Source organism: Aedes albopictus, chromosome 2, assembly GCF_035046485.1.
Source record: "Aedes albopictus strain Foshan chromosome 2, AalbF5, whole genome shotgun sequence".
Classification (NCBI taxonomy): Eukaryota; Metazoa; Arthropoda; class Insecta; order Diptera; family Culicidae; genus Aedes; species Aedes albopictus.
The window spans coordinates 34697861-34720322 of record NC_085137.1 but is presented as its reverse complement, the minus strand read 5'-3'; the positions used below and the strand labels follow the sequence as shown (position 1 = coordinate 34720322).

Below are 22462 nucleotides of genomic sequence, written 5' to 3'. Positions count from 1 at the left end.
ATTTGTGAAGCAATATCTAAAAGAACTCCTGGAGGAATCTCTGAAGGAATCCCAAGAAAAAGTTCTTAAGGGACCGCACTGCCGTTCTACGCATAGTTGTCCCATGCTATATGGGAATCCCACATAACATGGGACAATTGTGCTTAGAACGGCAGCGCAGCGGCAGTGCCAAAAAGAAACCTTCTGAAAACTTCTTCAGTAACCCCTGATAATTCTTGCATGCCGCCACCGCTAGCCAAACTCACCCGACGCGCCGCTATTCATATTTTTCCACGCCGCCGAACAAAATATCCTACGCCGATGAGAAAACGGCAAAGCTTTTATTTCTCACCACCTCTTTACGATCCTCCTGATAAGACCAGAATTCTTGTTAAACTCCGTCGACGGGTTATTAGATTCCCGATCCAACTGAATATATCCAATAGAATACCAGAAATTTTTCATGAATTCGTCAAGAGATTTTAGTATTTTACTATAGATTCCTTCTAGATTTTTTTCCACGGATTCCTTCAGACAATTTCCATATTTTTTTTCAGAAATGTCTTCCTCTAGAAAGGAATTTAAAGGTTTATTACTGAGAATTTTTCTGGGAAACCTTCCATGCTTAAGAAATTTTCCATGCATATTTTTCAGAAAATCCATGAATTTTGATAAGAGATTCCTCCAGCAATTTCTCTAAATATTTCTTGCTCAATTCCTAAAGCAATTCCACCAAAAGTTACTCAAGCATTTTTTCCAGGTATTATTCCATGAATTTCTTTAGGAACAACTTTCTCCAGGAAGTCTAAGGGTTTTTCATAACACACATAATTGAAATTAAAAAGAACAGTATTAACCTCGATTTTCTTCTACTTACTGATATACAGGGGATGGCCAAAATGTTTGGGATAAGCAACTTTTTTTTCTCTCACAAAAAAGTTCAACATGCTATAACTTTTCATAGAGCGCATAAAAAAATCTCAAATTTTGACTGTTTGTAAACCTATTATATGTGCATCATTGATACAAATTTGGGCTCGATTGATTAATATTTCGTAAAATTAGAACCGTTCGGGTAAAACACCTTTTTTTAGACGACTCATTTTTGAGCTGCCATATCTCGGAAACCAAAGAACCGAATTGAATGAAATTTTGAACGTACACTAACAATGTGTAAATGCTTCACAAACAATTAAAACATAGATACTTTTTGAACGATGAAAAAAGTTATCATGGATTGACACTTTTTGGATTTTTCTCGAAAAAATGTTATTTTTTACATCAATGTCAATAAATTTTAGTGTTGATATCCAAAGATTTTCCACTCCTGTTCTCAAATTATCTCTAATCAGATATATTAGAGCCTATTTAGATTGAAAGAAGAACACATTTAATAATTTTTGCGTGGTATTGTAAATTTTACTTATTTTCCTCTATATGGGTAAAAATTTCTTATAACTTAATTCACCGTGAGAAAATATTACATTTTATAACGTCGTATTAAGTATCAATATATTGTTGATAAACGATAAAAAATTCATTCAATTCGGTTCACTGGTTTCCGAGATATGCCAGTTCAAAAAATAGTTGTCTAAAAAATTGTGTTTTACCCAAACGGTTCTAACTTCGCGAAAAATTAATCAATCGAGCCCAAATTTGAACCAATGATGCACATATAATAGGTTGACAAACAGTCAAAATTTGAGATTTTTTTATGCACTCTATGAAAAGTTACAGCATGTTGAATTTTTTGTGGGAGAAAAAAAGTTGCCTATCCCAAACATTTTGGCCATCCCCTGTATGAGTGCTGACATAATTTTGTGCAAGGTTGTGATTTTTCAATTCTTTATTCGGTTTAAGCAAGGAACCGAAATTTTCAGGTCACGATATAATTTATTCCAACATATTTTTTTAATTTAAACTTGAAAATCATGATTTTGTTGATGCCGTTCTAAATCTTAGTTGCATTAGCAATGAGCAGCCATTCCTGCAAGTTTGTCAGCATTGATTTTAGAATAAAAAAGTGATAATCGCCGGAAAAACCGAAATGCTACAAAAACCCTGAAAAGTCATATTTCATCCACAAGTTTCTACGCTTATCTTTACCTGCTCAAAAAATCACGTAGTCCACTCTGACTTAATGACGACCAACTAGAAACTAGAAAAAAATGTTTTTACTGGAAAGCAGGCCAAGTTTCATCTGAGAAATAGAACTATAATCAAAATTCAAGAAGAAGTAGTTTGGTAGAAGAAACTTGAGAAATTATTGTCAATTAAAGAAAAACAACAACCATTCTCATTGTGAGTGAATATATTTCAGAGCTCCAGTTTTTTGTGGATACTAAAGAAGATCACTGTGTGAACAATAAATATTACGCAACGCATTATATTACATTCATAAAATTGCATTAGTCCAAAAATCCCGAAGTATTATACACCCTAGCACACAATCTATTACAGGAGAGTCTTCCCTCTTACCTAATCCAGAAAACTTACAGTTTGTTGTTAACGCCTTGCGATGTAAAACAAATATTTCTCATGTTTTTGGTTTCTACTACCATCAGCTGAACTACGTGCTCCTTGCTAAGAAAATACTTTGTTTCCTTTGCAGGAGAATTCTCTGTCCTTGACATGTATATATGATTCCCATAAATTATACACTTTTTAAGTGGCTTTGCTTATTCTGTACTAAGAGTGAAGATACAACAAACCCGAAGTTTTCAGACAATAGTTACCCAAAATATTCCCAACGTAAACTTATGTCAAACTTTGAGAGCACTCACACTCTTAAGGTTACTCCAAAGATCATCCCGTTCTGCCCTCTTCCTCGTGCTGGCTGATTTGACATTTTTTTACAAAATCCTATTCCACCAAAGAAGTGTTAGCATCAAAAACCAGTAAACGATGCTGATGTACATTCCAAAGAATTTCCATTTGGTTACCATCTTTTCCATAGTTGAATAACTTATACGCAGCACCCTAAAAGCTAAGTACACTAAAGCTTAAGACCTGCCTAGCCCAGGCCGAAAGCAGACTACCATTTGTTTTCGGTCTGCTGGATGTGCAATATAATAACATTGGATAAACTTCAACTGTAAAGGCATTCGGTATCTCGTTTGATAGTGCTGTGTATGGGATTCCATATGGGTTATAAAACAACAGTATACCGGGGGATAGCACTAACGCACAGGGAGCATCCATTAAGTACGTCACGCTGAAATTGGGAATTTTCGATCCCCGCTCCCCCTTCGTACGGGTTTTTCTTATACTAAATACGTTGCTTGTTACTCTCACAAAACCCCCCTCCTCCCTAGGACCATGACGTACGTAATGGATGGCCCCCCACGTGTTTTTTTTTTTGTTCATCCAGCTTCCCGCATGAGCCATGCCAGTGAGACCCAGCCAGCAGCCTTCCAGATATCAGAACACGCATCTGTATCGCTGCAGCATCCTTCCAGTGAATTGAGCGTGAATAATGAAAATGTGAAAATGGAATAAGTTGCTACACAGGAATACAGAAAGGATGTGGTCGGTAGGCACCTATACTTTTTTTCCGATCCGAGCTCAGCCGGTGCGGTGCTTTCCGGTGGAGCTGCTGCTTAAATCCGGAAATGGGGGAAGTTTTGTATGATTCAATTATCCGATGCTGCCGGCTATTTGGAGCATTCTGTGCTAATGAGGTAAACGGTTTTATTGATGCAAATTTCGGAGCTGTTAGTGGCTAGCGGCTTTCGTGATATGAGCAACCAGCAGAACACTCAAATTAAAACAACCACTTAATAAAACACGATTTTCATGCTACTCCGTCCGTACCAAAAATTGTATAAAAAATTGAAAGGGAAGGAAAAAAAGATTCAGATTCAGAAAATATATCGCATCTTACAAAGTAATACAGCCGTCGGGGTAAGCATGTAGCTTTTTGGGAGTTCGATACTTAGTACGGGAAGAGGTCCTTCGTAAGGGAAATTTCTTTCAATTCCCTGAATACTTTAATCTCATCAACACTAATTTCTCAGCCTAGATGGCTGAATACTATCGGTACCGGTTGTCTCAATTCATTAAGGATACAAACCGACTGTTTCAGTGGGAAGAGTTCACCAAACAGGTGACCCCTCATTCATGGTTTGATAGAACTGTACGTTTACCGTTGCCAAGGAATGAATGGTAAGGCGGTTTTTATAAAAACCTAACAGCTACCCTGTATAGTACAAAGGTACTCTCCTCAGCATCCTCCCCCTTCAAGCAGCAAATGTGTTTGTGTGTTTCTTCGAGATAATCAGCTAGCTTTCTTGAACTTCAAACTCGATGCTTAATAAGGGTCGAAATTATTAATATGATGATGATTATTCCTCATTATCACCTGTAAGGCTTCGCATTATGCGTTTTACACGGTATACTCTGTGTATTTAGTCTTTGGCGTTCTTCAATCGATTCCGATCTGGTTTTATCGCTGCTGTCTTTTTTTTGTGCTGTGATTGTAAAGAGTCTGATCTTGTCTAGTTTGGGTAGTGGCGACGGTTAAGGTTACTCAGATCAATCTTCAGCATAAAAGAATAGCAACGATCAATCTTTGCAGACTTATGCAAAATGGTACAGCCCAAGTGGCCTTAGAGGTTTATTTAGGCCTTCCGCTAATTGTTGGCAGTGATGCTAATGCTCACCATATCATCTGGGGCAGCTCAGACATTAACTTGAGAGGTTCCAGTTTGATGGAGTACTTAAGTAGTACAGATATTGCATTATGTACTTAACATAGACAACCGCCTAACCTTCATGGTATCTACTAGAGAGGAAGTGTTAGACATAACGCTTTGCTCTAGTAGAATTAGTAACGAGCTGACTAATTGGCATGTGTCAGATGAAGAATCTTTGATGATGCCGTTGATACTACAATGATCTTCATCATGGAAGCTTTTGAAGAAGCATGCCCTCTACGGTCTGTGAAGATCACAAGAGGAACCCCTTGATGGAACTTTGATCTGGCGAAACTCAGGAAACAATGTAGAAAGAGTTATAACAGACGACGTTCGGCTGGTTCGGAAACTTTCAGGTCGGCTCGCAAGGCCTACAGGAAAGCTATCCGGTCTGTTGAATGATCCGGCTGGAAAAACCTTTGTACAAATGTTTCCAGTTTGAGTGAAGTCAGTCGGTTAAATAAAATCCTTGCGAAATCTAAGGATTTCCGAGTGAACGAACTTAGTTTGCCAAATGGCGAGCTGACTTCCTCTGATGAGGAAGTTTTGTAGTGCTTATTCAGCACACACTTCCCTGGATGTGCGGATATTACATCTTCGGATGAACCTGATGACTCTTCTTGTAGTTATGATTCCCTGGCCTCGGCTCGGAGTATCATAACTATGGAATCGATTGAGTGGGCACTTAATAGCTTTGCTCCTTTCAAATCTCCCGGAGCAGATGGGATTTATCCTATTTTGCTTCAGAAGGGATTTGATTATTTCAAACATGTTTTGAAAAAAATACTTGTTTGTACTTTGCTACAGGGTATATTCCCAAATCTGGGCGGGATGTTACTGTGAAGTTCATTCCGAAAGTGGGTCGTGCGTCGTATGAAGAAGCAAAGAGTTTCAGACCTATCAGATTAATCTCTTTTCATCTGAAATGCTTAGAACGCATTGGGGATCATCACATCCGTGATGTTCATCTGGTCAACGTGTTTCTTCATGTGAACCAACATGCTTACCAATTTGAGAAATCCACTGTGATAAAAGAGCCACAAAGTTGTTTACGATATCGAGAAGGCATTCGCTCAAAAGTAATCCTGCTTGGGTGTTTTCTTAGATATCGAGGGTGCCTTTGAAAACGTGCCTTTCGATGCCATATTGGAAGCCGCACGGTGTCATAGTATATCTCCAATGATTTCCAATTGGATTCACCAAATGCTCAAAAACCGATATCTCTTCGCGACAATGCGTCAAGAGGCGATTAGGAAATTGAGTGTTTGTGGATGCCCCCAAGGGGGAGTCTTATCACCTCTTTTGTGGAATCTCGTAGCAGATACGCTATTGAGGCAACTCAATAATAGCGGTTTTCCTACTTATGGTTTTGCCGACGACTACCTAACATTCTTGGTCAGTATGTGCATCAGCACCCTTTTCGACCTAATGTAAAATGCTCTTAGGTAGTTGAGGGTTGGTGTCGCCAATGTGGTCTTTCTGTTAATCCGAGTAAAACATCTATTGTTCTTTTCACGGAAAGGCGAAACCGTAATGGTGTTCGACCTTTACGTCTCTTTGATTCTGAAATCGATGTGACTGAACAGGTAAAGTACGTTGGAGTCATTCTTGATTCCAAGCTTTCCTGGACACCTCATGTTGAGTTCAGAATCAAGAAAGCTTGTATGGCCTTCGGGCAATGCCGGCGAACCTTAGATACAACTTGGGGTCTTAAACCCAAGTATATCAAATGGATTTACACAACTGTTTTTCGTCCAATATTGGTTCATGGATGTCTTGTGTGGTGGCAAAAGGGTGAAGTGAGAACGGTCCAATCAAAATTAGGCCATCTCCAAAGGATGTGCTTAATGGCGATGTCTGGAGCGTTCTCTTCAACTCCTATGGCAGCGCTCGAAGTTCTCTTTGACGTTGCCCCACAACACATTCATCTCAAACAAGAAGCACTTTCTTTCACGTACCGTCTACGGGTACTCAGTTTACTAGAAGAAACTTCTGTGAACCGCAGATCAACACACACACCTCGTTGTTTCTACTTTTGGTGGATTGGGACAAAGTTGTCCCTGTTCCAAGTGATCTTATAATTACTTGCAATTTTCCATACAGGACATTTTCCACGAAATTCCCTTTCCGGGAAGAGTGGGCATCTGGTTATCCGGAGAGAAGTATTTCAAACGGCATCGTATGTTACACCGATGGCTTCCTTCTCGAAGGTCGAGCAGGTGCTGGTGTCCACTCTCGTGAGCTAAGGCTACATCAGTCTTACTCACTTGCTAGACACCGCTCCGTTTTTTCAGGTTGAAATCTTTGCTCTTATATGCGGAGTGCAATCTGCACTTCTGCAGCACATAATGGGCAACGTAATATACTTCTGTTCAGTTATCGATTGTCGAACTTAAATCGAGGAGCTGAATTCAGCAAAAGCTGTTTAACTTGTATGGGTACCTGGCCATTCTCCTATCGCTGGAAATGAAATGGCTGATGAGTTAGCTCACACTGAAGTATTATCCCGGGTAGAGGAAAAGAGCTCAATAATAGCATATTTTGATATTGTGATCAAAATGTGATATTGATTTGATTATATCAATCAATAATCAAGAGATAAAAGATCTGAAAATAATATCTAAAATATACTCCTGAAACATCATCATCAGATCATAATTAGATCTTGTAAGATCTAACCAATAGCAGCAAGCTATTCGTTTGATCTTGATATATCAAATTTTGATATTGTTCAAATGTTCCAGGAACATTTTTCAGATATTATTTTCAGATTTTTTATCTCTTATATCAATCGAACTAATATCACGTTTTAATCGTCAGTATTTCACCTCTACCCGGGATATGACTTCATTGGCCCTGAGTCAGCTATTTGAGTATCGAAGTGTTGGATAAAGCTTCAGATTCACACCTGTGCTGCCACCAGAGAAGAGAGGGGCATCTCAGAACAAACCGAACACACGAAAAGTGATAAATTTTAGGCGTGAAAAATCGACTCGATTTATTTTGTTTCTACCCATTTCGTTTCCATCGTGTATAAACGTCAAAACAACTGCATGGCTCAAAGTGTATTGATTATTTCAGGTATAATCAAAACTAATGAACAAATGACGTCATATCGATGATTAATTATCTTATTCTTCGAAATTTTGTTTCATTGAGAGCATATCAATTGTTGTTTCGACCACTATCGCAATAATATGGTGCACGTACCAAAGATGTTTTTTTTGTAATTGCAGGCTGATATAAAGCATCATAATGGTGTTTTAATAATTTTTCTTGATTATCATAACGGTTTCATACATATTCCCATCACTATTGTATGGCGTATCCTATTTACGGTTTTAAGAGATAAGCAACTTTGACTGTGTCCCCGAAATACATTCTAGTTAAACACATTTTTTTGCGAATTAGTTTTTGAGTTGGTGTACCTGCCTCCGAAATACTTTGCTTTTTCGTGTCAACACGGTTGAAATTTTCCGTGTAAAAAGTGGGGATTCAACCGCTAGGTGTCGCGACCAACAGCATGAAATATTTATCAATTTCTGACTCGGGAGATGGCCTTCTCTTCTCTGCTGCCACTTAACACAAACAATACTGGAGTAGTTTGGAGTCATGTCGTCAAACAAAATTGTGTTGTACTGAGCCATCTCTAGGGGTGGCGAAGTATCCAACATATCTGCCAAAGCAGAATTGCAGTTTTCTGGTTAAGGCATTGACTGGCCACTGCCAACTCAGCTTTCTCATGAGAAATATTCAGCAGGCTGATTCTTTCGATATAATAGCTGGGCATCCGATTATGAAACTTCGTATCATTTGATATGTAACTGGTAAGGATCGATAGGCTCTCTTTACGCTCCATGCGTTTTAACAGTGCTCTTTTCAAGGCGCTGTTTAAACCCATTGTGGTACGCTTATGCGTTAGTGCCCTTTTCCAAGGTATCTCTCCTATTTCCCTAGCTGTCCCTATCCCCATCCCAATTCCATTTTTTTACTTTTCCCTCAGGTAGGAAATAGGCTTCTGTTATAGCGATGGCACAAATGTCCCAAATGAAGGATAACGGACCTCTGGAACCGGCCTTCTAATGCCTGATACATTAATTATACAATCTTATGTGATCTCTGGTTTGCTGGGTTTTGACTTTTCGATACTGATAATAGGAACATACAATAACTTCGAAAAGTCTGAAATAACAATCATTGATGGATTCCAAATTATACCAAGTTTGGATCGAACTGTACAACACAAAAACTAGATTTTTTGTATAGTGCTTCGAAAAGACAAAAAAAAACTCTTCCAATCCATTATTTAATTCCATCTCGAGGAACTACCCATAACTATGTTACCAACTCCGGCTAGCCAACCACTATCATCGGTGTTATCGATTCAAAAATTTATAAATAGGTACACACAGACACACTTTGTGCAGGGCAGGGCTGAAACAAAAAGCAACTTGCCACCATCATCGACTACTCTGTCTGGACCAAATGCGCTGCTCCATTTCCAACATGTTCGTTGGAACACCTACCGACGATGACGACGACTTGTTACTATGGAGCGCTAAATGAAGAATCGAGCCGGGAGGGAGGTGGATCCAACAATGCACGCTGTACCAAATCAGATTTTGGACCACTAGCTTCTGGCTCTTGTTGAAACTTACTCCGCTGGCGCTACCGGCTCCATCCATCCATGTTTCTGATCCTTGAGCTTCGATAGGTGGGTAGGTAGCAGTTATAGCAGCTGCAAATGGAAAAGTTTACTCCTCCAGCTAACTACCTACCTAGTAGCAGAGCTGTGCGCTTGGAGGTGTAACCAAAAAATCAGGTCAACCCTGCCTCCGGCTTCCCCCAATTTCCCGATCTCGTCCATCGTCGAATGTGCAACCTGGATTGGACATTTTTCGAAGGATTTTCGGTCGATATGATCCGGTGACGGCGCTTGTGACACATTTATAAAAAGCTCTGGACCGTCGTATGGCTACAGTAATGGTGAATGCAATTTCAAAACACTTTGCGGTCGAGTCAGAATAAACGAGAAAAGTTTGATTACTGATTTGAGACCGGGGTTTTCTTCTGGTTTTGAAGACTTTGTTTGTGAAAGCGATTGAACATTGAGGAATTCTTATTCAAGATAGAATTATTAACCCTTATGTGGCCGACAGGGTAACCGGGTACCCAGCGCCCATTTGAAAAGCACGGTGTAGAAAAAAGCAAAAAGTTTGTCGGACACATAACGGTTAAACCGTATGTTGAACTGTAATACACTGAAATTATTTCAATTCCAAATACGATGTTGAGTAGTATTTTTAAGTAGTTTGCAATGCTTCGATTGTATCATAGTTCATAATGAGAGGGGACTTTCTGAACGAAATATAGTGAAAATAAAATATAAAAAAATATTAAAAAAAACTAAAAAAATATAAATATAAGAAAACTTGGGTAGATGTTTCACAAAACTCTGGAAAAATTACTACAGTTACTTCTATTTCATTTTGAAGTAAATTATAAAGAAACTAGCTGTACCCGGCAAACTTTGTCTTGCCTACTGCGTTTTTTGACGTTTCGAGTTTCTAGTCAAGACCAAGTCCCCGGTCAAAATGTATGGTGGAAGATCGATTTTCAAAAACTCTCAATTTTCCCATGTTTTAGGCCTCATAAACCTTCCTTGGGTGAAAACTAACAGAACAAAACTTAGACGACCAAAATCGGTCCTTCCGTTCGCAAGTTATGCGCGGTCCCACGTATGCCACTGCATTTTTATATATATAGATTCCAAGAAAGTATTGTAATTTGGTAAAAAATAAAAAGATTTGGCAAAAGAAAAGTGAAACAATGTTCAAACAAATCTAAAAGTTTGGATTTTTGTAACGAACTTCTGTCGACTATTGGTGTTTCTAAAAATATAAACAAAACTGTTTTCTTACATAAATTTCTGCAACATTTCTACCGTAATTACTACAGAAATTACTGAAGAAATGGGTTATGTTTCGGCAGAACTCATTATGGGATTGAATTTTTGAAAGAATCTGGAAGAAATTTTTGGTTTGAAACTTTGATTTATTTCAGAAATAAGATGAGAGGTTTGGATGGCGAAAATTTTTACAGCTTCAATACCATGCTCTGTACAAACCACGATTTTCCCCGTTCCACTACTGGAGCGAGCAACAATCCTCCCGTACAAAATTCCCCATCCCCCCGGTAATTGATTTTTGGCTAATACAGTTATACATCACCGTGTCAATTACCGGGTGTGGCGTTACCTAGCCTAACGGCAGCAGTGAGCCTAATTAAATTAGCTGCTCTAGTGTGTATGTGTGTGCAGAGTGCAGTGCACTGAGAGCACGGGAGAATAAAAGATGAAGAGTGCGCACAATTGAGGGCCCATATAGCCGAGGCGGTAAACGCACGGGTTTTCACCATGCTGAGGGTGACGGGTTCGATTCCCGGTCGGTCCAGGATCTTATCGTAAAGGAAATTTCCTTGACTTCCTTGGGCATAGAGTATCTTCGTGCCTGCCACACGATATACGCATGGTCATTGGCAGAGGAAGCTCTCAGTTAATAACTGTGGAAGTGCCCATAGAACACTAAGCTGAGAAGCAGGCTTTGTCCCAGTGAGGACGTTATGCCAAGAAGAGAGAGAGAGAGAGTGCGCACAATTACACGGTGTTACTGCTATAAAATATTCACCAGAAGCTTTTTCCGGTATGCATGAAAATTTTAATTTGCGTCAGCATTTTTCACACTGCATCGGGAAGTGGGCAGAATGAAATGAATACGAATGCCAGACTGCAGCGTGTGACTGAAAAAGCTCAAAATTTTGAATTCCAGCTGTTTTTGGAGCTAAAACGAAATAACAATACAGCTTCCGTGGTTAAGTCACATTTGGCCGAATGACAAACATCCGAACTACATTCTAATGTAGTCTATTCTAGTCAACACAAACACAGCCATCTCTTGAAAACAAAAAGAAACCTGGAAGTCTAGAATTCCCTGCCTCTATCATGTTGTTTGTCAATATCAATCATTGTAGTGCATCGGATACCTACATATGCGTTACAAGTATTGACGGGTTTGATGGTCTAGTGGCTACCTCTTCTAATTCGTATGCAGAAGGTCCTGGGTTATATCCCTGGCCCATCCCTTCCCTCCTTGTGTTTTTCGATACACTTTCTCCCTCCTCTCTACATATACAACTCATCTATTTTAACATGTCCATAGCCATCGCTAGAAGAGAACCGATTTGAAAAATCCGTTCCCCTTCTTTACTACTTTCTCTCACAGCACAGAGCTAGGGTAAGTGTGCCGATCGTTGTGGTAATAAGGTAAATTAATTCAAAAAAATATAATCGTACCATCTAATGAACGGTTTCAAAACGCTAATCGGTAGTTTTCTATCCAAATTTGCTGGGAAAAATATGAAAACTATCGTTTCTCTCTGTTTTCGATCAATAATCGCATACCACAACAATAGGCACACTGTTCCTATTATGGAGGTAAAATTTAATTTCGGTTCCTAATTATGTGGGATACCGCAACATTAGGAACACTACAGCAACAATAGGAACACAGCAGCAAAAATGTTAAGGAAAATGTTTTTTAAACTAGGTTTTTGGGCAAAACTTAAGCACACAAAAAGGGCAATCTTATAAATTAAGCATAATACACCTATTAAAAATACCTTTTGGTAACATTTCAGTCGAAAAAGTGCTCAAATGCCACTACCGCAACATTAGGTACTACCACAACGAAGGGAACAATTACCCTATTGAGTTCTCGCAGCGCGGTATCACGAACACTAATGCAAATCTACTGGTTGAAAATACGCCCGTTTGATTTTACCGGCAACAGCTGATTTTTGTTTACTATTTTCCTCCAGTAACTCAAGCAGTGTTCGTGTAATGCAATGTGTACGAACACGCAAGTTGAAACCACTATTCTATCATATAATGCCTACAAGTTATGCAATCAAGCGAACTGTGCCCCATTATCTTCAGAGTACACACTAGTTTTCCACCTTACACCTGGCATCCACGCACCAATGTGTGAAACCTCTACCAACCATATCCAACAACACTCCAACATCCACATGAATTTGTGCAGACGCAAAGGTATATTCGGTCTGAAGTGGATATACAAACGATTGCAATCATCACTTCCGTCCCCTTCCCCACATTGACCAGCAACCTAACGTGGCAGGCGCTATTGTTGCCCAAAATAGAAGACCACCAACATTCACACACGAAATCGTGCGAAGTTAACCATCTACAAAACGCTGATTAGACCGGTCGTCCTCTATGGGCACGAAACATGGACCCTACGTGCAGAGGACCAACTCGCCATTTGGAGTTTTCGGAAGGTATTGCGTACCATCTACGGCGGAGTGCAGATGGAAGACGGGACATGGAGAAGACGAATGTACCACGAGCTGCATCAGCCGCTGAGAGAACCAACCATCGTCCATACCGCGAAAATCGGAAGGCTACGGTGGGCGGATCACGTCATCAGGATGTCGGATAGCAACCCGACTAAAATGGTTCTCGAGAGTCATCCGACCGGTACAAGAAGACGTGGAGCGCAGCGAGCTAGGTGGGTCGACCAAGTGGAGGACGATCTGCGGACCCTACGCAGAGTGCGGAACTGGAGAGAAACAACCATGGACCGAGTGGAATGGAGACGGCTACTACGTACAGCAGAGGCCACCCCGGCCTTAGCCTGATCAGTACACGCTATGTCTGAACCAACAGATTATAAAAATTGAATGTACATCGGGTTTCTTTCCATAAAACATCAGTATTCAAGCTATATTTTCATTTGCAGAAGCTTTTAAAATATTCTATCGGTGAAAATTTTTCCATACATTTTGTATGGGAGAGGAATTGACCGAAAATGAGGATTTCAAGCAAATTTGTATTAAAAACGGTCAAAAAGATGGAAAAATCAAAATTTCCCCGGTAGAATATTTTGAAACCTTCTGCAAATGAAAATATAGCTTGAATACTGATGTTTTATGGAAAGAAACCCGATGTACATTCAATTTGTATAATCTGTTGGTTCAGACATAGCGTGCGGTATGATAAGTAACATTCACACACTGAAGATGCACTACTACCCGGTAGATATCTCATTGATTCCTTGTGTGAGTGTAGCTGGTCTGGCGATATTGGAGTAGCAACTACGAGCGGTCAATCAAGCTCAAGCTCATCGGACATGCATTACAAGTATTGAAGCAGCCAGGTATACTGTGTAGCAAATGACAAATGTTCAAATAGGCCAATCGAAAAGAGGAAAACCGTCATGCCATTTATTAGAGCAAGGATTTCGCTATTTGCCATGATGAAGGTTAACCCTCTAAGAAACCTAAATGATGGTCAACTTCGGGTCCATTCTGACCCCAAATTTGTTCTTCTATATCTCATGATCCTCACTTGATAGAAGATCGGTGTCTTCAGCAAAGTTTTTGGATAGGTCAAAGACTTCCAGATGCTGGACTCTTTAATTCGGAACTTCACACATAGGTGGCGCTAGCGAGCATGACAATCTTTGATCAATGTCAAACATTTGACCACTTTTGACACTTCAGACTGTAGTTTAATTTAAAAACACTTCACTAATACTTCACTTTTGCAAAAGAAAATAAAAAATGAATAACTCTTTTAAAGAAAAACTAGAAAGGACGAGCAAATTCCTTTTAATTCTACTACTGTGCTTATCTTCGGACAGATAGGCCTATTTCGTCTGTGACTTACAGACTTCTTCAGTGTCAAGTGACGGCTTGCAATTATTTAACATTTGATGCGAAATTCCGTCACTAGGCGGCACTAGTCAAAATTCGCAATAGCTTGGCAAATGGTTCAAATCTCTTAAAATGTGATTATCTCGCTGTAACTTTTTTCTCTGGTCTTATTTTAGTCGTATCAAATGGTAGGCCGACTTATACAGGGTGTTAGGTTTTTTGAGGGAAAACTTGTTAAAGGGTGATAGAGGACCATAAATGGTGAAATTCTACGCATATGGTCAAATCTAAACCGTTACGTAGCTATTGAACTTTCCATGTTTTTGATTATTACTGGCTATTACTTTAAAATGGTCAAACTTATCGCAGTTTTTTGTCACTTGTTCGAAAGATTATTGAATTTTCTATTAAATGGCATCTTTGAACCGATTGGTTTAGATAAATAGCTTAGTTTTCTAGAGCAAATAGCTCAAAAGCAGTGTGTTTTCATTTGTTTTGGTCATAATTATCTATGTAAAATGCGTAATAAATTAAAATTCTTTCTTTGGCAAAGTTGTGGCCCCTGTTTCACTCTACAATTCGTTCTTTGACACCAAACTTCTTTTTTTTTATCTGTATTACCGAGATTTTTAGCCCTAGGCTAGTTCGTCTCGGAACCCATGCTTAACTTCCCTTCCGAAGGAAGTACTCACGTTTTGCGAGTTTGTCGGGAGTGGGATTCAATCCCAGGTCCTCGGCGTAATAGTCAAGTGTTCTAACCAACACAGCAGGCCCGCTCCATTATTGACACCAAACTTCTAGCTCTTATCGTTTTCTTGCAATTTCGATTTAAATGTGTGGCACAGTGCACAAAAAAGAGCTTACCTTGACAGTAGCAAATTTATGATCGGAAATGCGATGTTTGAATAGAAATTGCAAGAAAACGATAAGAGATAGAAGTTTGATGTCAAAGAACGAATTGAAGAGCGAAACAGGGGCCACAACTTTGCCTAGGAAAGAATTTAAAATTATTACGCATAACAAAAACAAATTAAAACACACTACTTTTGAGCTATTTGGTCTAGAAAACGTAGTTAGGCTGATACCAATTTAATTTTGACTTTTTGTCACCCCTCCCCTTCAAAATTTTTTGGCTGGATTTTGCATTTTGAGGGGGCAGATAAAAAATATTTATCCTGCTAAAAATTCTTTAACAAATCCGATGAGTTTTTAATATTTTTCAGATTAAATGCTTTATTATTTTTATCCCCCCCCCCCCTCGACCAGCCAAACAGTGGCGAGACAAAAAGTGAAATAAATATTTGTAACGGCCTTATTTAGCTAAACCAATCGATTCAAAGATGCAAATTGATAGAAAATGTAATAATCTTTCAAATAAGGGTAAAAAAACTGCGATAAATCTGACCATTTTCAAGTTATAGCCAGTTATGGACATAATAGTCAGAAACATGGAAAGTCCAATAACTACGCAACGGTTGAGATTTGACCATATGCGTAGAACTTTTTTTTTCACCATTTATGGTCCTCTATCACCCTTTAAAAAGTTTGCACTCAGGAACCTAACACCCTGTACATCGGCCATGGATGTTACAAAATTCATTAAATTTGATTCACTCAACTCTAAGATATAGTAGTTTAATGAACGGTTGTGAAATTGGGAGTATTTCACTAAACACACACCAAATTCATGTCGAATAAACAATCAAAATTGTACCTTTCATAGCTAACTAGTTGAGGAACTACCAGTCAGAGAATTTTGGGTGCATTTAATAAAAAGTTGCAGCTGGTTGAACATTTAAACAAGCTAATAATAAAATTTTGCATGCTTTTGCAAATTTGTAATTACCGCCACCTAGTAGTAGAAACAGGAACCAAAAAGTAACTGAATTGAAAGCCAATGATACTAAAAAACTTTGCCGAACACACAACCTTCTATGTAATCATGATCCTGAGATACATATACATATGAGATACATATAAAATTTGCATGCTCACTAGCGCCACCTATGTGTGAAATTTCAAATCAAATGGCGCATCATATGTGAGCACCTGACGTAAATAACAACCTTCTCGAAGGAGCTCTCTAAGATCTAAGATCTTTCTAAGTGATAAGGATCCTGTGACAAACAAAATGTACATCCCAAGTAACAATTCCATTGCTGATTGGTTTTGTTTTATTTTTATCAGGGTTTTATCACAGCAATAGTTAAAACTCACAGTTTTATGACTACTTTTATGAAAACCATTGCTGAAATGTTTTATAGTATACTTGAAGATATCCATAAAGCCAGATTTTAAGAGAAAACAAACCTCTCCGATATGTAAACCTTCTGGCAGTCACTATTACCACAATGAAACTATTCAAACTCTCAACAGATGGCGATCCGTTCGATAAGTAACGACATCTATTGGTGAAAAAGCAGAAACTACGACATTGCTAGGTTTATTGTGGTCATCATAAAAGTAAACTTGCTTTCATTTATTTTAGCTAATTATGGTCGTCGCCATATTGAAGAATTAGCTGACGTGAATGAAAAATAGTTAGTTTTGCTCAAAGAAGTAATGAATTGATAGTTTGCCGCCATTTCCATAATATGCCAAAGCCCACATGAATAAACACTCTCAGCTGAGTTTTCTTGTGATTCCAGATAGTTTTACTAAATTAACAAATTGATTTTTTTTCATTCCAAGATGATCTTATTTTCAAAGCGTATTAATTTTATGTTTCTACAACCCCAATATTCACGGTGAAATTGAATGCGCATAAGACTACCAACTCAATAACTACTAAAATATCACTTTGAAATGATCGCTTTCTACTTACGAATGATGTATCCTCCTGAACTTTACGTGCCATCGAAGAAGCTTCTCTGCATCTTGCGCTGTCATAATTATTGGTGAAAAAAAGCAACAACAATCATCATAACCTCTTTGCGGGACTGGAATATTTTTCAACTAGGTTTTTTTATATCCTTCAAAAGAAGAATATTAAAGATGTTAACAAGTCCAAGGCTTGTGCAGTCTCTCCTCTGTGGTCCAATGACCACCCGTACTTATACTACCTTAGGTAGACATAATGAAACATACCTAGACATTTAAGTACTGTAATGAATAATATTTTATGTAGGTAGATATCCTATGCACACAGTCATTAGGTAGACACTACAGTCCTTTCCCCTTTAGAAAACTTCAAAAAATAACATTCATCACCAAAATAATGATAGCACAAATAAACTGACTTTCAAAAACCATATCTGTTCGCTAACAAAACTACAAAAACAAAAAAACGATTTTGCTATCCCAATATCAGCAACTTTACCAAAAAGTACAAATAACACAAATCCATTCACCAAAACATAACATATGACAATTCCGCTACCAAAGAACAATTTCGTTCACCACAAAAAAATAACATTTCGTTATTACCAAAACAAAAAGACAATTTTGTCAATGCACCATCGGCCAAAAAGAACATTCTGTTCACAACATAATGGCAATTCTACCAGAACAATTTCATTCGCCACAAAAATAACAATTTGTTATTACAACATCCTGAAAACCAAAAGGAAATAATATCGGAATAACTCAAAAGAAATTACACGTTCCTTGATCCTCGTCGCCACTTTTATATCCTTCAAAAGAAGAATATTAAAGATGTTAACAAGTCCAAGGCTTGTGCAGTCTCTCCTCTGTGGTCCAATGACCACCCGTACTTATACTACCTTAGGTAGACATAATGAAACATACCTAGACATTTAAGTACTGTAATGAATAATATTTATGTAGGTAGATATCCTATGCACACAGTCATTAGGTAGACACTACAGGTTTAAAAACAGTTTTATTGCTACTCCTAATGTGGTTTGCAAAACCTCTTCAAGAGTGGTCCACTTAGCCGGAAGATGCTCTCAAAGAGGTTACAAGAGGTTTTGATGTATAACTCAGTTTTATTGCAAGTTTTATAAAATTGGTCATGAAGATCTCTTATAGAGCCGAACAAAACTTAAAATGTAACTTGGGATGCTCACTACCACCAACCTAGTGGTGGAATTTCGAATCAAACGCTCCATTGTCGGCAAGCGCTTGACTTACTGAGCTACTATCTTACTAAATTGTTAAGGCCGAATAGCGCCATCTAATGAGGAAATTTTGAATTAATCAATGTTCCGCCAGACCCAACCCAACAAATATTTGCTGAAAACACGAATATTATAAGACATCAGAATCAAGAGATACAGAGAATTTAATTTGGGGTCCAAATGGAACCCAGATATACAAAATAGCCCGGATAAACTAAGACATGAAATATAAATCAGAGTATGCCATGAATTCAACTTTTTTTTTGCTTAAATAATACATCTAGGTCTAATGTGAAAGTATTGCTAAAATGAAGTGAAAAGAATTCCTGCAGGAATCTCTGTAGAAATTCCCAAAGGAATCCTGGGGAAATTTCTGAAGGAATCCCTGGAGGAATTCCTTAAGTCATCTCAAGATGAATTCTTAAAGAAACTTCTATAGGAATCCTTGGACAAATTTCTGAAGGAATCCCTGGGGTAATTTCGTAAGGAAACCCTGGAGGAATTCCAGAACAAACCCCTAAAGGAATTCTTGAACGGATTCCAGAAAAAAAATCCTTAAAAAAATTCCTGGAGGAATCTTTGAAAAAAAATATGAAAAAATCCCTGGAGCAAATTTTGGAGTAATCACTGGAGAAAACCATGGAGGAATTCCTTGAGAAATCTCTGGAGGAATTCCTGATCGAATCCCTTAAGGAATTCCTGGAGGAATATCTGGAGCAATTCCTGCAGGAATTCCGTGAGAAATCCCTGGAGGAATCTCTGGATGAATTCCTGAAGAAATCCTTAGAGGAATTCCTGAAGCAATCCCTGGAGGTATTCCTGGAGGAATTCCGTATTTAATCCCAGGAGGACTTCCGGAAGGAATCCATGGAGGAATTCTTTAAGAGATTCCTGAAAAAAAAACCTGAAAATCCTAAAATCCCCTAAAAACCCCTGGAGGAATATTTAAAGGAATCCTTGGAGGGATATCTGGAAGAATACCAGGGAGAAATTCCTGAAGGAATCCCTGGAGCAGTCCCTGGAAGAATTCCCGGAGCAATCCCTGGAGAAACTCCTGGAGCAATCCCTGTAGGAATCCATTGAGGAATTTCTGAAGGAATCCCATGAGGAATTCCTGAAGGCATCCCTGGAGGAATTCCTGGAGGAATCTCTGGAGGAATTTCTGGAAGAATCCCTGGAGGAATCCCTGGAGGAATCGCTGGAGGAATCCCAGTAGAAATCCCTGGATTAATTTCTGGAGAAATCTCTGGAAGAATTTCTGGAGGACTTCTTGGAGAAATCCCTGCAAGAATTTCTGGAGAAATCCTTGGAGGAATTCCTGGAGAAATCCCTGAAGAAATTCCTTAAGGAATCCCTGGAGGAATCCATGAAGAAATTCATGGAGAAATTCTTGGAGAAATTTCTGCAGGAAATCCTGGAGGAATTCGTTAAGGAATATCTGGAGGAATTTCTGATGGAACCTCTGGATGACATCCTGTAGAAATTTATGAAGGTATTGATGGGGAAGCTCGGAAGGAGTTCCTGAAGATATCCCAGGAGGACATCCTGAAGTAATCTCTGAAGAATTCCCTGAAGAAATTCCAGAAGGAATCGTTGGAGGAATCTCTGGAGTAATCCCAAGAGGAATTCCGGAAAGAATTCTGGAAGGAATCCAGAAATAATACCTGGAGGATTTTTTTTATTGATGTGTATTTTAACTTAAATGCTAATTCTACACTCACCTGGAGGAATTCTCTGGAAACAAATCCGTGGAGGAATTCCAGGAGAAATCCCAGGATTAATTTCTGGAGAAATCCTTGGAGGAACTCATGAAGGAAGCCCTGTTGGAATTCCTGAAGGAATACCTGGAAAAATTTCTGAAATAATTTTCTTAAGGAATTTCTGGAGAAGTTCCTGAAGGATATCTTTTATGAAATCCTGGAGGAATTCCTGAAGAAACGTCTGTTGAAATCGTGGGAGGAATTACTGCAGCATTTTTAAAAACATGCCTTGAAAATCACTATCAGAACCCTGCAATTAAGACATCCGTGAAGGATTTCGCTAGAGACAAATTCCTGGAAAAGTCCCTTGAATTCCTGGGGAAATACCTGGAGAAATTTCTGTAGGTGTCCCTGAAGGAATTCATTGAAAAAAACCTCTAGCATGACGTTTGTTTGAAATGAATACAAGAATCCAGCATATGGTATTCTAGAAAGTCCTAGTTTATCCAAGAAACATTGCAAACCAGATCAAAATTTGCACGACAAAATGAGCACAAGAATTCAACATGTTTTCCCGATAAAGCATCACCACTACATGAGTGTTGGTCCATGCACAATTATTGTCATAATCAGTGCGATGGCCACACCTACACGTAATCTGACATGAATATTTTATGATTAATGACACTTTAGCTAGCACTAACCGGCAACAATTAGGATCCACACCGGGGTGGTGCGGTGGTGCGTCAGAGACCAGAATCCATAAATAATAATTAGTGCATGGTTTACCGGAACTGCTACTGGTCTCTGACAGCATAAAAAAAGAAACAACACCGAACATGAACATTTCATTATTCATCCCTCCTCCGATATGGCTCATCGTTTTACGCGCGTTGGCAAATCGCAATAATTTACCCACCTCCGAACGGGAGATTATCGCTGTAATCTCTGCTGCTGCAGCGCTCTCCCAAATGTTCCCGGAAAGCCCGCCACGGGGGGTGAGCGGCGTAGGGTAATATGGGCCCATAACGTCATTCATTACGTATTAGTTACGCAAATAATGTTACTCCGAGAGGATCAGCTGTATTTACGTAAGGCTTTATCGGCTAATTAAAGCCCGTTCGAACCTGATTTTTTGAAGCTGAATCGGAGCCCATCGGAAATCCGGACCGCGCGCGTGGATATGAATTTTCACTCAATTTCGACCGACGCAAGTAGGGCACCGGAAGTGGTTAGAAAACGAATCGTTTTTCCACGGTCCCACCATAAATTATTGATGGATATGTTCAGTAACCGCGCGCACTGACTGCCAGATTCTTTCCATTTCAGAAGCGAAAGCTTGAACAGGGTCTTCTCCACCAGTAACCGTGTGCATTAGAATTCAGCAACGAGTCCCTTATTGCCCATTTGTGGCACGTCGTGATGACGCGCGTTTGCCGCTGCCAGAGCTTTCGATAAGGTTTACCGAAATATATGACACGGCCGGTTGAATATGCTCCGACCGACCGACCGACCTGCCAACAAACCATCCACCGGAGAAAATGGATGGAGTGCGTGCCGGAGCAATAAAGTCTCCTGCTAACTGTGTTTCGGGGGAGAAACCTAAATTTATCGCTTCCGTTCTCGCGCGTGGGTGGTGGTGACTGGTGAGTTGGGTTTGGGCGTGCATTGCGCTTTTCTCGCAACATCACCCAGCTGGGGTTCGATGTACGCGCATTAAAACAGGTAGATTAATTGAATGTATTTCATATTATGTTTTGTCGAAAGTGAATTTATTAATCGCGGTTTTATGAATCATTATATTTCGATTCTAAGAAAATCAGTACAAGATAAACATTTGCAATATGAGCGAGCATAGATGACCATACAGTTCGTAGTTGCTACTCCGCGATTGACTAGAGCACCAAAATTGCACAAAGTGCCAACCGATGGACCGATTCACAGGCTTGACCTCTTCGAAACAGAGGAATAGATATAGCATTTTCACAAGGATGTTTTCGATCACTTGACTCGATCATTTGACTCATTTGTCTATAACTCAGTTCAGAAGCATAATATTAAAAAAGTGCTGTTCGGCAAACTTATAGATAAGTGATTTTCCTACAATTATCACCAAAGACGCCATACTCTAACTCTCATATATACGGTTTGAGAGCGCTAGTATCACCTACTCATACTAAACGATCGAAAAATCCGATCGTTTAGTAACAGTAGGTGATACTAACACTTTTACGCCGTAAATATTGGAGTTAGAATATAGCGTCCTTGGTGATAGTTA

At 39.1% G+C, this 22462-nt stretch overlaps 1 protein-coding gene across 2 annotated transcripts in view; it reads right to left on the bottom strand.

Annotated features, from left to right (window-relative positions):
- LOC115268599 (neuronal acetylcholine receptor subunit alpha-7-like) overlaps positions 1–22462 on the bottom strand; it is a 437921-nt gene that overhangs the window by 391958 nt on the left and 23501 nt on the right. The gene's annotated exons all lie outside the window — the stretch shown is intronic.